Genomic DNA, 12,213 nt, shown 5'->3' on the forward strand with positions numbered 1-12,213 from the left:
AACTTTGAATATAATAAGGTCTTTACTGCCCACTGAGCTCATGTGCAAAATATTAAGGTTGCATCCAATAACCTCCCAGGACCCTACTGGTTCTAAGCCTCCGTAAGCAGACACTCTTCATGCCAATCACAGTTATGTGTGGAACTGTGTCCCCCAAATTCATACACTGAAGTCCTGAAGGACCCCTTCCCGGAGGGACAATGGTCCTGCTGACTTACACCTTGATCTTGGGTTTCTAGCCTCCAGAACTAAGAGACAAGTTTCCCTTTAAGGCACTCAGTTTGTGAAACTTTGTTACCACAACCCTAGCAAACTACTAACACTCATCACCTAAATTTCACTACCTTTATCTCAATATATTTGGTTATGTATAAATACACACAGTGAGACCCAGCAGAAGTAAGCAGAAGGAGTCAGCCATTAGAACTGCAGATGGTGGGCGGGGGAGGGGGTAACTGTTTGTGAAGAGGCTAGATCAATTCAGACTCTGGGTGAGCCTCGTTCGCTGTCTTAAAACCTAGCCTGGCTGCCTGTGGAGACCAGTGAAACAGTCGAGAGGTTGGATGAGCTCACAGATGGGAATAACCTGGAAATTTTTCTTTTTTAATTTTTATTAACAAATTTTAAGGTTTTTAAAAATTTAATAATTTTAACAAATGATTTTGCAAGAAAATTTTAAAAGAAAAACTCAGAATCCAAGAGTTTCAGTGTGAACAAATAAATTATACACCTCTTCTGTAAGAGAGCTTTTGAATTACCGTAAAGCCTTCCCTGGTAGTTCAGATGGTAAAGAACCTAACTGCCAATGCAGGAGACCTGGGTTCGATCCCTGGGTCAGGCAGATCCCCTGGAGAAGGGAAAGGCTACCCACTCCAGTATTCTTGCCTGCAGAATCCCATGGACAGAGCAGCCTGGCAGGCTGGAGTCAATGGGAAGACAAAGAGCTGGGCATGACTGAGTGACTGACAGTGTCTCAAAATGAGCAAGATCCAGAACCAGTTCAGAAGTTGGATCTAAGGCCCCTGCACTGGAGTCACAGGCCCATAAACACCAAGTGCAAACAACCCCACAGCAGCGTCTGTGCTAAGGGCGACCCGAACGCTGCCACCCCCATAGCTGGCCTCCCAGTGGCCCTGCTGTGAGCTGACGGAAAGACCATGTTCGAGACAAACGTCCCCTGGAAACCATCTTATCAGCCTAAGCTGCTGTCACAGTTCCCCGGGCTGGGAGCTTAAACAACAGACATTACTGTCACAGTCTGGGGGCTGGGAGTCCGCGGGTCAGCTTCTGGCAGGGCTGGGGGCAGTGTTCCCAGCCTGCACAGCCGCCTCTGCTGCGTCCCCATGTGAGGAGGGCCCTCTCTGACTCTGCTCACAGGAGTACCAGTCCAGGAGAGCTCACCCCCAGCACCCATCCACCCTTCCTAAGACCAGCCCGATGGGAGTTAGGCTCCCACGTGGGAAACTCGGGGGGAACAGGACTCCATCCATGGCACAGGGAAGGATGGACCCAGCCTGCCAGCCTGTGCGGACCAGCCCATGGCGCACAGTTGGCACAAGCCCAGCAGGACTTGTTAGGGGAAGCACTCTGACTGAAGCCGCCCACCCTGGCCAGGCACCATAGTAACCATCTGCATGAGTTGTTTTACAACAGGAGCTCCTGGTAAGGAACTCGGAACTAATAAGCCACCACCAACCGGAAGAGTTCGGGAAAGGTCAAAAGGAGACACCACATGTCCAACCACCTCCCAGAATCCTTCTCTCTGGCATCAATCTTGGCTGAGCAAGGTGTGCACCACCAGGAAGGACTCTGAGTCAGAATGACTGGGTAAGAACAACCCGGAAACTAATTCTATCACCATAAAACCCAAGACTGCAAACCATATGGCAGAGCTGTTCTCCTGGGTTTCCTTACCCTACTGTTCTCTGCCCGGGTGCCCTTTCCCAATAAAATCTCTTGCTTTGTCAGCACATGTGTCTCCTCAGACAATTCATTTCAGAGTGTTAGACAAGAGCCCGGTTTCAGGCCCTGGAAGGGGTCCTCCTTCCTGCAACAGACTCACTCCAATGAGCCTGGGGTCTGCCCCCCCCCCCGGGTGCTAGGACCCAGGGACACAGTACATAGGGCCAAGCAGGGCACACCCCTGGACACAACATCACAGCACGTCAGGGAAGGGCCAGCTGCCCTGGTCAACGCAGGCAGCTCGGATGGCAGGACTGCATGTGCTGGAGAGAGACCCCATCTGCAGGCCGGCCAGGGGCCACCGGCTGGACAGGCAGGACATGGAGCATCCGATGTCTAGGGAACTGAGTGCATGGACCCAAGCTGCTTGGCCCCCAGGGGACACCAGGCTGCTGGGAAGTGTTCGTTATGGGAAATATTAAACACTGCTGTTGCTGTTTAGTCCCTAAGTCAGGTCCTACTCTTTTGCAGCCCCATGGACCGTAGCCTGCCAAGCTCCTCTGTCCATGGGATCCTCCAGGCAAGAATACTGGAGTGGGTTGTCATTTCCTTCTCCAGGGGATCTTTCCAACCCAGAGATTGAACACGTGTCTCCTGCTTAGCAGGCAGATTCTTTAGCCATCTGGGAAGGCCACTATTAGATGCAATTGTTATTAAGTTGAATGTAATTACTAATAAAAATGAAATTTAACTGACAAAAACTAAATGTACTTATTCAAGATTAAATGTACTTTAATGAGAAGACAACCAAGTCATAGAGCTCCTGGAATGCACAGCCTCCGTGTGCAGTTCTTACTAGGTATGGGGGCGCCCTCAGGGCGGTGGCCCCAGGGAAGCTTCCTGCATGTGGTACCCTCACGGCACTGTCAGCAGGCATCTCACTGTAAGATAAGCCATCATGGTCCCTGGTCCTGGAGCATAAACTGAACTGAAATCCCTGGCGTTTAGACCATCAGGTTGTTTCAGGATGAATCTCACACTGGCTGTGATCCCCCAGACTCCTTAACAGATTACAAACAGGACTCTGACGGCAGTGAGATTAGCAAGGTCCCTATTAAAGGAAAGGTCAAGAAACAAAGGGCAGATGGAGAAACGCAGTCACACAGCTAGAACAGAAATACTGTACCTTTGGTCCAAAGACAATATTGATGAACTTCAGACCATTCGTCAGATCTTACAGGTCATCTCTGCCTTAAGCAACCTCCTGTGATGGTCTTAAACCCAAAACAGAGTGAGACTAAATTCTAATCATAAATAATACTCTGGTTTTACTGTCACATGTCCTGTGATCTGAGAGCAGTAGCCAATCAAGCAGGCCTCCCTTGAAAAGTTCAAGCTAGATCAAAACCTCTGTGCATGGTCAGGCTGCTGAATGGCTGCCCCTCAAATGACACACCTCAATGAAAGATCTGCTGTGATCTCCAGTCTCCTTCACATCACAGAAACCCTCCTTAGAGGACAAAAGGGAGTGTGGTCTCCAACTCCTGCATCTGACCCTTTCTTGCATGAGATGCAGAAAATGTGACTTAAGTCTAATCCTTATAGTAAAATGCATTGAAGCATAAACGTTTTGGTTGTTTGTTTTTTTTTTTTCTTTTGGCCACTTCGCATGGCATGTGCGGATCCCACTTCCCTAATCAAGGACTGACCCTGTGCCTCCTGCATTTGAAGCCTGGTCTCCTAACCACTGGACCACCAGTGAAGTTCCTAAAGGTTTAATACTAAGGCAGAACAGATTATATCCTGTGGGTGAGCAGGGGCCCTGGGCTGTCTCCCGAGCCACCAGCCACCTAGGAATTTGAGAGATTTCTTCAATACAGTGCTGTGGATCTTACTGCCCAGACATGAGCGGGTAACAGGCAGGAAGGCCAGGGGTCTCCAAACGGAGGAAGCTGGCTGCAAGTGTCAGACATTTTTTTCTCTCTCTCTTTAGCTGCAGGAGGAAATAAACAACAAGTCCTAGATTTTTCCTTTTTCTACACAAATTTAAAAAGAGGTTTCTTTTAAAGTTCCGTGTTGCCATGACAATACCTGGCTCCACCTGAACATAATTATTCTCAAACCTGGACCTGACCAATGCATTTTCCTTATGGAAATGTTTGTCTTAAGCTATGTTAATGAACTATATATTTACCAAAGACTCTCTTCAAGTCCATTCCACCCAAGACTCAGAAGCAACTTGACAAACCAGTACTTTTTACTCATGCAAATGTTCAGTCACTCAGTAGTGTCCAGCTCTCTGTGGCCCCATGGACAGCAGCCCACCAGGCCTCCCTGCCCATCACCGACTCCCAGAGCTTACTCAAACTCATGTCCATTGAGTTGGTGATACCATCCAACGACCTCATCCTGTCATCCCCTTCTCCTCCTGCCTTCAATCTTTCCCAGCCTCAGGGTCTTTTCCAATGAGTCACTTCTTCACATCAGGTGGCCAAAGTATTGGAGTTTCAGCTTCAACATCAGTCCTTCCAATGAATACTCAGCACTGATTTCCTTTAGGATGGACTGATTGGATCTCCTTGCTGTCCAAGGGGCTCTCAAGAGTCTTCTCCAACACCACAGTTCAAAAGCATCAATTCTTTCGTGCTCGGCTTTCTTTCTTTATAGTCCAACTCTCACATCCATACATCACTACTGGAAAAACCATAGCCTTGACTAGACGGACCTTTGTTGGCAAAGTAATGTCCCTGCTTTTTAATATGCTGTCTAGGTTGGTCTTAACTTCTCTCCCAAGGAGTAATCATCTTTTAATTTCATGGCTGCAGTCACCATATACAGTGATTTTGGAGCCCAGAAAAATAAAGTCTGCCACTGTTTCCACTGTTTCCCCATCTACTTGCCATGAAGTGATGGGACTGGATGCCATGATCTTCATTTTCTGAATGTTGAGTTTTAAGCCAACTTTTTCACTCTCCTCTTTCACTTTCATCAAGAGGCTTTTTAGTTCCTCTTCACTTTCTGCCATAAGGGTGGTGTCATGTGCATATCTGAGGTTATTGATATTTCTCCTGGCAATCTTGATTCCAGCTTGTGTTTCTTCCAGTCCAGCATTTCTCATTATGTACTCTGCATAGAAGTTAAATAAGCAGGGTGACAATATACAGCCTCGATATACTCCTTTTCCTATTTGGAACCAGTCTGTTGTTCCATGTCCAGTTCTAACTGTTGCTTCCTGACCTGCATACAGATCTCTCAGGAGGCAAGTCAGGTGGTCTGGTATTTCCATCTCTTTCAGAATTTTCCACAGTTTGTGGTGATTCACATAGTCAAAGGCTTTGGCATAGTCATAGAAATAGATGTTTTTCTGGAACTCTCTTGCTTTTTCAATGATCCAACAGATGTTGGCAATTTGTTCTCTGGTTCCTTTGCCTTTTCTAAATTCAGCTTGAACATCTGGAAGTTCATGGTTCATGTACTGTAATTTTGAGCATTACTTTGCCAGCATATGAAAGAAAGAAAGTGAAGTCACTCAGTCGTGTCCTACTCTTTGCAACCCTGTGGACTGTAGCCCACCAGGCTCCTCCATCCATGGGATTCTCCAGGCAAAAATACTGGAGTGGGTTGCCATTTCCTTGTTAGCGTGTGAGATGAGTGTAATTGTGTGGTTTGAGCATTATTTGGCATTGCCTTTCTTTGGGATTGGAATGAAAACTGCCATTTTCCAGTCCTGTGGCCACTGCTGAGTTTTCCAAATTTGCTGGCATACTGAGTGCAGAACTTTCACAGGATCGTCTTTTAGCGCTTGAAATGGCTCAGCTGGAATTCCATCACCTCCGCTAGCTTTGTTCGTAGTGATGCTTCCTAAGGCCCACTTCACTTTGCACTCCAGGAAGTTTGGCTCTAGGTGAGTGATCACACCATCATGATTATCTGGGTCATGAAGATCTTTTTTGTACAGTTCTTCTGTGTATTCTTGCCACCTCTTCTTAATATCTTCTGCTTCTGTTAGGTCCATACCATTTCTGTCCTTTATTGTGCCCATCTTTGCATGAAATATTCCCTTGGTGTCTCTAATTTTCTTGAAGAGATCTCCAGTCTTTCCCATTCTGTTGTTTTCCTCTATTTCTTTGCATTGATCGCTGAGGAAGGCTTTCTTATCTCTCCTTGCTATTCTTTGGAACTCTCCATTCAAATGGGTATCTTTCCTTTTCTCCTTTGCTTTTCATTTCTCTTCTTTCCACAGCTATTTGTAAGGCCTCCTCAAACAGCCGATTTGCTCTTTTGCATTTCTTTCTCATGGGGATGGTCTCAATCACTGTCTCCTGTACAGTGTCATGAACCTCAGTCCATAGTTCATCAGGCACTCTATCAGCTCTAGTCCCTTAAATCTATTTCTCACTTCCACTGTATAATCATAAGGGATTTGATTTAGGTCATACCTGAATGATTTAATGGTTTTCCCTACTTTCTTCAATTTAAGTCTGAATTTGGTAATAAGGAGTTCATGATCTGAGCCACAGTCAGCTCCCGGTCTTGTTTTTGTTGACTGTATAGAGCTTCTCCATCTTTGGCTGCAAAGAATATAATCAATCTGATTTCAGTGTTGACCATCTGGTGAGGTCCTTGTGTAGAGTCTTCTCTAGTGTTGTTGGAAGAGGGTGTTTGCTATGACCAGTGCATTCTCTTGGCAAAATTCTGTTAGCCTTTGCCCTGCTTCATTCTGTATTCCAAGGCCAAATTTGCCTGTTACTCCAGGTGTTTCTTGACTTCCTACTTTTGCATTCCAGTCCCCTATAATGAAAAGGACATCTTTTTGGGGTGTTCAACTTCAGCTTCTTCAGCGTTACTGGCTGGAGCATAGACTTGGATTACCGTGATATTGAATGCTTTGCCTTGGAAATGAACAGAGATCATTCTGTCATTTTTGAGATTGCATCCAAGTACTGCATTTCAGACTCTCTTGTTGACCATGATGGCTACTGCATTTCTTCTGAGGGATTCCTGCCCGCAGTAGTAGATATAATGGTCATCTGAGTTAAATTCACCCATTCCAGTCCATTTTAGTTCACTGATTCCTAAAATGTTGACATTCACCCTTGCCATCTCCTGTTTGACCACTTCTAATTTGCCTTGATTCATGGACCTGACATTCCAGGTTCCTATGCAGTATTGCTCTTTACAGCATCGGAACTTGCTTCTATCACCAGTCACATCCACAACTGGGTACTGTTTTTGCTTTCACTCTGTCTCTTCATTCTTTCTGGAATTATTTGTCCACTGATCTCCAGTAGCATACTGGCGACCTACCGACCTAGGGAGTTCATCTTTTAATGCCCTATCTTTTTTGCCTTCTCATACTGTTCATGGGGTTCTCAAGGCAAGAATACTGAAGTGGTTTGCCATTCCCTTCTCCAGTGGACCACATTTTGTCAGACCTCTCCATGACCCATCTGTCTTGGGTGGCCCTACATGGCATGGCTCATAGCTTCATTGAGTTAGACAAGGCTGTGGTCCATGTGATTAGATTGGTTAGTTTTCTGTGATTGTGGTTTTCAGTTGTCTGCCCTCTGATGGAGAAGGATAAGAGGCTTATGGAAACTTCCTTATGGGAGAGACTGACTGAGGGGGAAACTGGGTCTTGTTCTGCTGGGTGGGACCATGCTCAATAAATCTTTAACCCAATTTATTGCCTGGAGAATCCGGACAGAAGAGTCTGGAGGGCTATAATCCATGAGATCGCACAGAGTCAGACACAACTGAGTACACACGAGCACATGTGTGTGTGTAAGTGTACATATATATATAGATGATTCACTTTGCTAATATATATACACACACACACATATATATACATATATATACATATCAGCAGCAGACACCAATACATAATTGTAAATCAACTATAGTCCAAAATAAAAAAACCTTACATTCAGGTTTGACCCAGCAGACACTGAGCCAGTACCAATCACACACAGAGTAAGACTCTGGATGCAGAGGCTGCATAAACCAGAGACAGGCTTCTGTCCCCAAGGAGTTTCAACTCGTTTGGGAGGACAGGCAATGTGTGTTCAATGCAGTTTGCTTGATAAAACAATTTTAATGTTGTGCCAGATAAAAACAAAATTAATTAGCTGTGTAGTAAAATTCCTTAGACTGATTAAAAATGTAAAATTTGTTGCTATTTATTGTGATATTTATTCCTGCTATAATCCTGTCATTGCAAGTACATTCATTATGCTTAATGTTTTTATTAATCTTCTGCCATAAATCACTCATGGGATAAGAGTCACTCTCCACTTTGTTTTATGACTTAAAAAAAAAAAAGATATCCTAATTCTTTCGTAAATGAACTGTCACTATAAATTATGCAATGTCTCTAAACTGTTAGACAAATTTGGCATATTTATTTTGTAATAAATTAAAATGCATACATTAGACTCTATTTCCCCACTTATGTGCAATATTACTTTCACTGGCCCAAAATATTGCATCTAATCCTTTCTAAAAGTCACAAGTTCTGTGACTAATCTCTTGTGCTGACATTAAGAGCAAATTGTCGTGATGCTCATATATCACTGCCCTGACTGTTTGCAACCTCATGGACTGTAGCCTGCCAGGCTCCTCTGCCCATGGGATTCTCCAGGCAAGAACACTGGAGTGGTTTGCCAATTCCTTCTCCAGGGGATCTTCCCAGCTGAGGGGTCAAACCTGCATCTTTCATGTTTCCTGCACTGCAGGTGGATTATTTACCGCTGAGCCACCAGGGAAGCCCAGGTGTTTAGGAGGATGTAGCTTGACTCCTGGTGCAGCAAACAAAAAATACTCTCCCTCTAAAAGTATAAACATGCGCTTATAGATATTAGACATACAGAGTCCATAAAAACATCGTACTCCACTGACAAGAACATGAAGTTCAGACACACATCCCCTCCTTAACTCCTGTTTCCTGTCTCTCCACCTCTAAACCCTCAAGGAGCCATGGTCCTTACCGTGACTCTAGGTCCAGCTGCAGCTCAGACAGGCTGCTGGCTCTGAGGGGCTAGAGGAAACCCCAGGGGGACTTAGAGGATGCCAGAATCTTCCACAGGGCTGGGTCAGGGTTCCAAAGTCCAGTCCCAGAAAGCGGCAGGGGACCAGCTGTGCTGGGGGAGGGCGGGCAGAGGTGACAGGAGGGTAGCGGGAAGGTCATCCAGCACCAACGCCGGCCTCCAGTGGGTGCCGCTGCAGGGGGTGGAAGGGTGGGGTGCTGAAGGCAAAGGACCACCACCTTCCTCCATCACCCCCAACCCTGAGGTGCCCCCCAGGAGGTGCCCATCACCCTGAGCTTTCGGCCTTCAGCCTCCTGGCCCCCAGGCCCTGCAGCAGAGGCCCACGTAGACACAGGCTACTCCCAGAGGAGGTGAGGCCCAGGCAGACCCAGCAACGGGAGGGCTTTCGGTGAAGCTGGGGCTGCAGTCCCGCGATCCTAACCGTTTCCTGACAATCCAACACAGCAGATCGCACACCCCGACAAAGGTATATTTCCAGGGGGTCTGAAAGCTGGCAGGGCTTGAATTGTATAATTCAATGCTCTTGACTGGCCTGTCAGGTCACATTCTGAATCCTCCAAGTTAGGTAACAACTACTATTCAAGGGAAACCTGAGCCAGAATCTCATTAGAGATAAATCAATTCAGCACGCCCTGCATGCAGTCTTGGGAGCTGTCCTGGATGAGAGGCCAGGGAGACGGCCGTTGGGGGCTGCAGCCTGGCCTCCCCCCATCCAGGGGGTCTCAGCACTGATGTGGCTCCTCCTTTTCCGGCAAGTCTTCTCAGGAGTCATCCCACAACAGGACAAAAGGAAAGAGATGACACCCTCAAGGAGAATGAGAGGGGTGAGAGTCAATACACGCGAAAACGAGAGACAGAAAACCAGGCCGGACCTTCAGAGCCAAAGCCCCGCAGGCTGGGAGGCAGATGTTGACCCTGCCCACGGAAACGACTCCAGGCTGCAGCTGGGCTAGTCCGAGGCTCAGGACACCTTCAGAGCTGCCTGGCTCTCCCACTTCTCTGGCGCCAGAGGACTGCAGGCCCAGTGGCAGGTGAGTTACACATCGATAAGAGGCCAGCAGATGACAGGCCATCATCTCCTCTGTCTCTTACGGGGAATAAGCGACATATTCGCTTTTAACATAATTAAATGCTATATTCATGTACCAGCCAGAGGTTCCTGAAGACCGGCTGGTTAGCTCAGCCCATTTGCAGTCATTAGGACTACAGGCCAAGCACAGACACATGGACTTGTAAATCACTGAAGTCAGCCACGTGGACCCAGCCTTGCAGAGCACTCTCCTAGCTCCACTCAGATGGCTCTGGACATCACCAGCCACTGTCACTGGGTGTGTCAGCAACTTTTGACTGCCTTTCTCCCTGATCCTACAGCCCATCATTTCCATTCAACATAAGCAAACTGGCGCATTCGTCAGTTCATACGCACAGTCACAACATTCCCCAAGGAAGGGCTGATTCCAAGACATTTTAGGATTCCTATTAAAGCAAAAGGAAAGGTTCATTGAAATTAATAGCGGAAATGCTGATCTATCACAATAGAGGGCCCTTGAACCATGATGCTGAAAAACCAGCCACTTAGTAGTCTTTTGCAAAAATTTACATGAATTCCGTCCCACGCTCATCCAGGATTTATTTGCAGCTCTGCCTTTTTGCCAGCTGCCCCAAATAAGGGAGAAACACGCTGGTAACAGATCTAAAACACTTCACCAGAGAGAAAAACCAAATCAACATGACATAGACGGAGCCCAAAGCCTGGATGGCATTTCTCACTAACCAACTGAATGACAGATTTTGTATTTTTACACGCCTGCCTCCAAGATCCTCCAACATGTAGTTCTAACACCAATTCCAATATGTTATTCAGCAAAATTTATTGGCCTGGCTTACATGCCAGAATCTATATGCGATGAGATTGAAATGCCTGCTGAAGAGAAGGTGCAGAGTTTGTGTCTGCCTGAAACTCGGGTGTGGTCCCGCCAGGAGGAGACTCTTCTGTATTGGGTCGGATGATTCGGCGGGGTCAACCCCTGCATGGCTGCAAGCAGTGAAGAATGATTCACAAGCACACTTGCCCACCATGGAGAACACACCCCACAACTGTTCCTGTAGCAATGGTAGACGCTGCACTTGTTAGGGAGATGGGGCAGGGATCAGAGTGAAGCCTGGCACACTTGGGTGTGTCTCCTGTGATGGGGAAGGAGTTTCAATCTATTGGGAAACTTAATTTCCTTGACAAGGCTCAAGTTACAGTGGTACCAGCATCAGAAGTAAGTTCAGCCGCATCCCATCACTGTGGTGATAATCCCTGTGTAGCTGTCCAATGCCCCCATGCTGCTGACTGCAGAACCTGACCCCCCCAACCCCCACCACCCACCCTCGCCGCCCCAGGGCAAGACCTGGACTGCCAGCTCCCTTGACTGGAACCTGGCAGAGGGAAAGGCCCAAGAGGAAGCCAGTACCCATGGAAAGCAGGGCCTCTGGGCCTCCCAGTCCTCCAGTTCTCCTAGACCAGCTCTTTTCGCCTTTTGCAGGGCCAACACCTATTCTCCCCACTCCCTTTGTTCCTCCTCACCAGGCTCCTCTCCCCTGCCGTCCACCTGGGCCGCTGCCCACCAGGTTCAGCTGCACCTGGGGGCTCCCCTCAGCCTTCGTCCCAGCTGGAGCCACTTGTTATCATAAGCACCCACAAGATAAACAGAGGACAGAATTCCTTTCCTTCCTTCCTGTGTGTGCTTAGTCGCTTCAGTCATGTCTGACTCTCTGGGCTCCCATGGGCTGGAGCCCACCAGCTTCCCCTGTCCATGGGATTCTCCAGGCAGGAATACAGGAGTGGGTTGCCATGCCCTCCTCCAGGGGTTCTTCCCAACCCAGGGGTCTAATTGGAGTCTCTTATGTCTCCCGCATCAGCAGGGGAGTTCTTTACCACTAGCACCACCTGGGAAGCCCCTTCCTCCTTAGTTCTAGCACATAATTGCTAAAAAATGAGCGAAGCGTGGAAATCACCAGCACAAAAACCACACCCCGACTCTCTCGCTTCCCCTTGGAGTTCTCAGGTGCGGGGTCCACGGTCCCTGCCACCCAGGTCTGCAGGCTGCAGGTGCCCCTCTAGGCAAAGTCCAGGGCAGAGTGGCACTCGACAGGGGCACAGGGTCTCCCGACTGGAGCTCCCGGGGCACCTCTCTGCGTCTCTGTTTCTCACTTGCCGATCAGCGACATGGTTGTCAGTTTCATTACACGGGTCACCCAACTTTGACCCACGGTG

This window comes from Ovis aries, chromosome 2 (genome assembly GCF_016772045.2).
Source record: "Ovis aries strain OAR_USU_Benz2616 breed Rambouillet chromosome 2, ARS-UI_Ramb_v3.0, whole genome shotgun sequence".
In the NCBI taxonomy this organism is placed as follows: Eukaryota; Metazoa; Chordata; class Mammalia; order Artiodactyla; family Bovidae; genus Ovis; species Ovis aries.